This window comes from Panthera onca, chromosome D2 (assembly GCF_046562875.1).
Source record: "Panthera onca isolate mPanOnc1 chromosome D2, mPanOnc1 haplotype 2, whole genome shotgun sequence".
In the NCBI taxonomy this organism is placed as follows: Eukaryota; Metazoa; Chordata; class Mammalia; order Carnivora; family Felidae; genus Panthera; species Panthera onca.
The window spans coordinates 49,880,719-49,887,542 of record NC_138349.1 but is presented as its reverse complement, the minus strand read 5'-3'; positions in this window follow the sequence as shown (position 1 = coordinate 49,887,542).

The window sequence follows — 6,824 nt, the reverse complement described above, 5'->3', positions numbered from 1 at the left end:
AAAAATCAGACAAAAAATAACTATCTGCTTTAAATTAACTATGTCCAGGCACTTCCACTGCATGGTGTGGAACTCTATAAACAGCTATAGCCATGCAATCAATAGAAAAGTCACCCTCAAAGGTAGCTTAATTAATAAACAGCAGCTGGCTTTAAAATCACTACAAAGGAAACATAACAATAAAATTCACTTTTTTTAAAAAATATGAAAGAATTTTTCTTACCACCAAAGCTGAAAAAAAGTCATTGTCATCAGACCTATACTTTGAGAAATACTAAAGAAAATTCTTCAGGCAGAAGGAGTATGATACCAGATGGAAACTTGGATTTACACAAAGAAACACAAAGTTTCACCAGAAACAGTGAAAATAAAGGAAACTCTGGCAAGTTAGTTTATTCAAGTCAGTTGTAAACAACTTACAATTTACTTATCAAGGCTCACTGGAAGACCCTCTCCTCGGTGTTACCAATCCTAAATTATAGTATCCTAAAACTTGCTAATCTCAATCAGTTTCCTGTCTGCCTTAAACCACCCGAGTCTAGACCCAAAGCTTCAAAATTACCCAGCTTCCAAACTTCCCTTTCTGGGACACTGCTAAGATTGTCAAAGTGTTCTTTCTTACTGCAGTGAATTCACATAAACTTAGTTTGTGTGTGTTTGTGTGTGTGTGTGTGTGTGTGTGTGTGTGTGTGTGTGTGTGTTTTAAACAGCAAGTAATACAATATATTCCTCAGTAAATGTACTACATTCCTCAGTAAATGTACTGAGAAAGACCTGGGCAGGTAGGTACCCACCAAACCCTTACAACAATCACAGTGGGAGAGGAATGTGCTGAAAGGTTCTGGGAACAAAGGGGACTGACTTTCCTCCTTCATGCTATATGCTTCTGTGTTAGTTGAATGCTCCACAGTAAGCAAATATTATCTCTGTGATTTAAAAATCCAATGTCTAAAAGAATGACAAATTGAAGCTTAGGCCATACTGTTATGAGTTCAGGGGAATATGTTTGACTCAAAATGCATCATGGGTCAGTATGACCTAGGCAGGGAAGTGTTTTATTTTGACAAAATTTTGTCTAAGTCGCAAAGTATAGGAGTCATAATCAGACTTTCACTCAGACCACTCTTAGAAGAAAATTAGCCAATAGGGTGGAAACCTTTCCCCTAATGCAAAAAGGGTCTGGGGAGGAAGGCAGTGGGGTGCTGGCCCTGCCCTAATGCTCGGGAGGCAAGTACAGGGGACACTGGAGGAAGGTCCGGCCCCAGAGTACCGCAGCCACAGGCAGACTCAACTCTGCTTGGTCAGACCACACTCTGAGATGCATTCGACTTCTGAGCAACTTTCCCTATGACCCCAATTCAACCCATCCTAGTCCAGGCCAAGAGGCATCGTTACCACCACATCTAGTGCCAGCTGCCCTATCCAAAGGGTGGGCAACCTGCACCAGCGTGGCCACGGACTCCTCCCCAAATACCACAAGGTCAAGGACTCCTTATGAGGCTGACTGCTCTCCTAGGGGGATCCTCCACAATGCCTTTTCCCAAACCTATCTTTACAGATGGGAAAACTGAGACCCAAAGAACTTGGGTAACTCTGGCAAGGTCACAGTGAGGCAGACCCTTTTAATGCTGACTCCCTTGGCTTGAAAAAGAAAAAAAAGAAAAGAAAAAGTCTGGCACTTAGAAGAGATTTCTGTACTCGGAGAAGAACTTAACATCATACAAGAAACTTCAAATGGCTTGCTTACTCAATGCACATGCCCTAAGCCAGATCAGAATTCCCACTAACTACATCCAAGCAGTTTGGTCAGGCTTTCTACGGAAGCTGGGACAGCAGCTGTCATTCTACGTCTCGGCGCACGTGTGCTGCTGTTTCTTCTAGTTCCGAGAGGAGTGTCAGTGAGACTTCGTTAAGTCGTTTCAGTTGTCATTTTCAATAAGTAGGTGTTAAATCGGCCATCAGAGGCTGTATTCTCAACCTCCTCCCAACGGGGTTCATCTACAGGGACCCAAACATACATTCCAAAGAGTCAGTGCAGAGAGAACTTGAACTTGGCCTCCTCCTGGGTTTGCTAATGGAAGCAGTCCTGCCCCAGGGACTGGGCAGCCCAGAGAGATGATGGAAGAGCTCCACGTGCAGGGTGAGGGGCTGCCCACCTGCAAAGAGCCATGCAGGAGCATCTGGGGAGGGATCCTTTGGGAACCCCCAGACTAGCTCTGCGTGCAGGCAGGGAGCTGCAACCTGGGACGGGACCGGGTTAGTAAGGGAGGAATATCGAGGACACGAGCCCAGACAATCCATAAGTCACTTGCCCTGCCTGGTGTCTCAGTGCCCCATCACACCACACAATGGGAGCAGTAGCCAGAAAGCTCTTCCCCAAACTGAGCCGTAACCCCCCTCCGGGAACTTCTGTCCTTGGGCCTGGTTCTGATAGTCCTGCAGATATTTGAAGCCAGGCATCACGTTCCCCCTAAAATGTTTTGGGATTCATCCTCAGGGTTTGCTGCAGGGCTGGACTGTGTAGCGCCTTCAGGGACAGCCGCAGGGGCTCAGGGAATCTGACTGCGTATCTTATGTCTGTGTGAGCAGCCTGCCTGCTCCAGTGGCCAAACTGACAGCACGTTTTGTATCACTTTCGTGTAGACCTACTCCTGACCTTCTGCCTTCTAGATTAATAGGCCAGCCCAGGATCTGTCCTGGGGACTTCTCAAGCTGTCAGAGACTCCCTGGAGTTGCCCAGCCTGTTCCTCTGGCCTGGGGCAACCACCAGGAACCAGCAGCCGTATTTTGTTGGCATCGCTTCTGCTGCTTCTATACAGTGTTGCTGCTGACCACTGACCCCAAACAGTGAGACACCCTCTTGCCTGCGAATGGGATGGTGTTCTCGATGGTTCGGATCCCCACTGATGTCACAAGCTGGTGCTGCAATCCCACATACACTCAGATGCTCTGTCCCATCCTCAGGATTCTCCCATGGGGCCAACCAGGTTCCTCACCATGACAACGCCTCTCTGGGTATCTTTTCTTTGTGGTGGTCCTCAGCTGCAAAGGCTAAGGTTGAGTACAATTCCAAGGGAACCTACCTCTCCGAAGGAATACACACTGAACCACACCTGTCCCTAGGGTCTCAGTGGAGTAAAGGGTCCCACAGCCCCTCTCTGGTCCTACCCTAATGGCCGATGCCAATCTTCCCTCTACGTTGAAGTGGACAGTGGCAAGGCTGGCTGTTTTGAGCCTCCAGCCATGGCATTAGTCCCAAGGGCTCACATGCCGTCTAGGTAGGGCATGAGGAGGCTAGAAAGGCAGCTGTTTTTATCCTGAGGATGTCCCGCAGCTAAGCATAACTTCAGAGCCCATGGTCCTCACTGGGACTGGCTGAGTATGGGGGAGAGGCTCCATGTTCTCTGGGGGTTCCCCTTCCTTCTGGCTCCTACTTCCCTTAGCAAAGTTATGTGCCCTGTTGGGTCAGCATGCCTGCCATTTCCTGCAGATAGTGGTCCTCCTCCCAGGTTAGGCCGGGTGGCCCAGATCTGGGAGGAGAATGAACGCCTTCTCAATTGCCTGGCAGGCATTCTAGGGGCAGAGTTAAGAGCATGGAGTCTGGCATTGCCACGTTTATGACCTTAAGCATAAGTTTTTCAACCTCTCTGTGCCTCAGTTTCCCCATCTGTAAATGGGGATAATGGTACCTAGCAAACAGTGTTGTAAGTTAATATATATGAAGCACCTAGGGAAGGGTGGCACGTAGTAAGGACCACAAGCTATTACCGTTACTGTTTTTCCTCCGCCTGCCTCAGCACATCATAGCTCGCCATGCCTCTGGCTGCCCACGGTTGAGCTTACAACTAGTTGAGAATCTCTCATTCGACGCCTACAGCCCGGAGAGACTCACCCACCCTTACCAAGGTTCTCTGCTCTCTTCCACTTCTTTTTGTCTTGGGGGAGAAGTGCTGACCAGGGATGGGAGGCAGCCCCTGGCCTCGAGGCCACAGGCTGACGTTACTAACCCTGCAGTCACGCTGATGTCGGGGAGGCAGGGAGAGCGCATCTTCGTGGCAGCAGAAGCCCCTGAAGGGTGCTGAGCCTTCAGGCAAGTCTCAGTTTCCCCACTCCGAACCGATAAGGCTGGGAACAGATAATCTCCAATTTTCTTTAAGTACTGACATTTTAGGATCTGGCTTATTCAAAAGGGTCCCTGAGATACCCACGGGTCTTTATAATCCGCCGAACCTAAATTTAGGGACTGTGGAATACGCCCAGTAGAAGGCACCCTTGGCAGATAGGAGGGTTTAAAATCTGAGTTGACTGACATCCAAATCATAGAAATGAAGTTCTCCACATATATGGGCTGGTTTTCCAGATGACGGACGCTCACTTTTCTAAAAGCACCAAAACTTAGAGCTCAAAACTGTAGAATGATAGGAAAGAAAACAATTGGTGTTTTCTGCATCCTCTTTTAAGGCTGATTTTCAGGAAAACCAAGTTGCAAACTGCATTTTAAAAAGTGGCAAGTGGAGGAAAAGCGCAAACTTGGGTGGGAAAGCGTGACGGGTAGCACAGAAGCAGCTGCTGTAAAGAGAGGCTACAGGCCCCTCCTCGGGGGCTTCCACGTGCCCAGCCAGGGGGCCGCTTGGGGCTGTGGCCCCCCCCGGAGCTGGCAGTGCTGGGCTCTCCACCCGAACCTTGGTTACATGTATTTGTGCTGGATGTACGTTGCATGCCTGGTGGCATTTCCCAGTAGTAAGGGATTTCAAAGAGCAGCAAAGGAGTTACTTGGGCAGTTTTAACAACCGTAGCTTTCTATACTTCTTATGTGCAAAGAATCCAGCTCAAAAGCCACCCCTCATTTCGTCAATAAGTTGTGGTGGCCGTGAAGAGGCATCACCCACTCTCCTTCAAGAGAACCTGCTGTGGGCAGATCTCCTCCCCAGACTGACCGCTTTCAGCTGTTGCACGCACGAGCCCCGAGGCCCTGCTTCCCCTGGGCTGCTATCCAGGCAGAGGTAGTCATGCTGGCCCCCTCCTGCCAAATGCAGGGCTCTTCTAGCACCTTCCAAACGCAGCTTTGCTTGGGGCCTTTGGCCCGGTTGAGATTTTCTCAGAATTGCACTGCAGTTTGAGGCTCTTCCTTCTCGGTCCTTCCTTTCCTCTTTCTGTCACAGGAGTCGGGCCCACTGCCAGCTGAAGGCTTCTTTGCGCGCCAACTCCCTCCCCTTTTATCCTTCACAGGTGTTTCCCCCAATAAACCTCTTGTATGTCTAATCCCATGTTGGCACCTGCTTCTCAGAGGACCCACACGGGCACCTATATTACAAGGCTTTTCCCCTACACATCTTTTTAAAAATAACGAGACCACCCTCGATGAATGGTTTTGTATATCTTTTCATTGACCATATTTTGAGTATTTTTCCATGCCATTAAATGTTCTTCAAAAGGGGCTTATGAAATGGCTGCATATTACATGTTACGAATGCACCACACTTACCTTAAGGCATTTAGACTCATGCTGTACATTTATTGCTTGAAGCTGCCCAGCACCTTTTTTTTTTTAATGTTGAGAGAGACACACTGTAAGTGGGGGAGGGGTAGAGAGAGGGGGAGTCACAGAATCTGAAGCAGGCTCCAGGCTCTGAGCTGTCAGCACAGAGACCAATGCAGGGCTCGAACCCACAAGCTGTGAGATTATGACCTGACCCAGTCGGTCGCTCAACTGATTGAGCTACCCAGGTGTCCCTGCCCAGCACGTTTTGAATAGCCTTCCTCCATATGGGAAATCCCTCACGTTAGGGGGTCCTGCCTCCCCAAGCTAAAAACCCACATTTGCTTTCTTGGGCTCCCTCACAGCTAGGTGTGGACAGATGACTCTACCAGAAGCGGTCACAGGAACCTGAATTAGAAGTGTACTGTGTGGGGAACATCTTCTATTGATGGCAGCGACAGGGATGTTCAGCTTTCCGGGCAGTGGTCCGGGTGGTCCCTGCTTGTGCCTCATCCTTCAAAGGCATTATTTTATTGGTTGTAAGGAAGTAGCAGGCCCATTTATAAAAAAGGACACTAAATATCAGAGATAAGTGCTTAAAGTGACGCATCCATTGTTAGGTACGAATCAGTTGAGGTATTTTTGACTCTTGATCAAATGCCCCCATATTACACACCAGGTGACAGGTCAGTCTCTGAGAGGCCGAAGACAAATCAGTCCCAAAAGGGGGGGATGCTAGAAGAAGCACTTGTTTTATGAACACTGTGTCAAGGGCTCTAGAAACATGAACTTGGCTTCAAAGCCTGGTTCTCTCTCTTACTTGGCTATGTGTCTTCGGGCAGGCAACAAGCCTGTTTCCTTCCATGCCTCTTTCACTCTTTGAGAGAATTAGATAATGCTTCTAACAGCAGAAAAACTATTTATAAAAAGTACCAATATTAAATAAATGATGGTTCATTCATGCAAATAAATACTGTCATAAAAAGAAGAGGCAGATTCACATGTTTTGATATGGAGAAGTCTCCGTGGTATTGGTGGGGAAAAATCAAGCGACCAGGTTATGGTTTTATTTAAGTAAACATATAAGGGAGAACACAAGTCTGTTTCTTCCTTGTGTAGACATAAATTGTAACTGTGGTTATTTAAAGGAAGTAGAACGGAGAGCAGGTCAAAATACTCTTTTCTAAGTGTTACAGGAAGAAGTTCAGACAAGTGTACTTTTCTGTGATGAAAACCCAGGACTCACCATCCAGATCTAAAACTACATTTTGCCATGTGGCCTCATCTTTACCTTGCTGAACCACTTCAAAGGAAATGACACTAGGCGCCGTGCCTCTGAAGAACT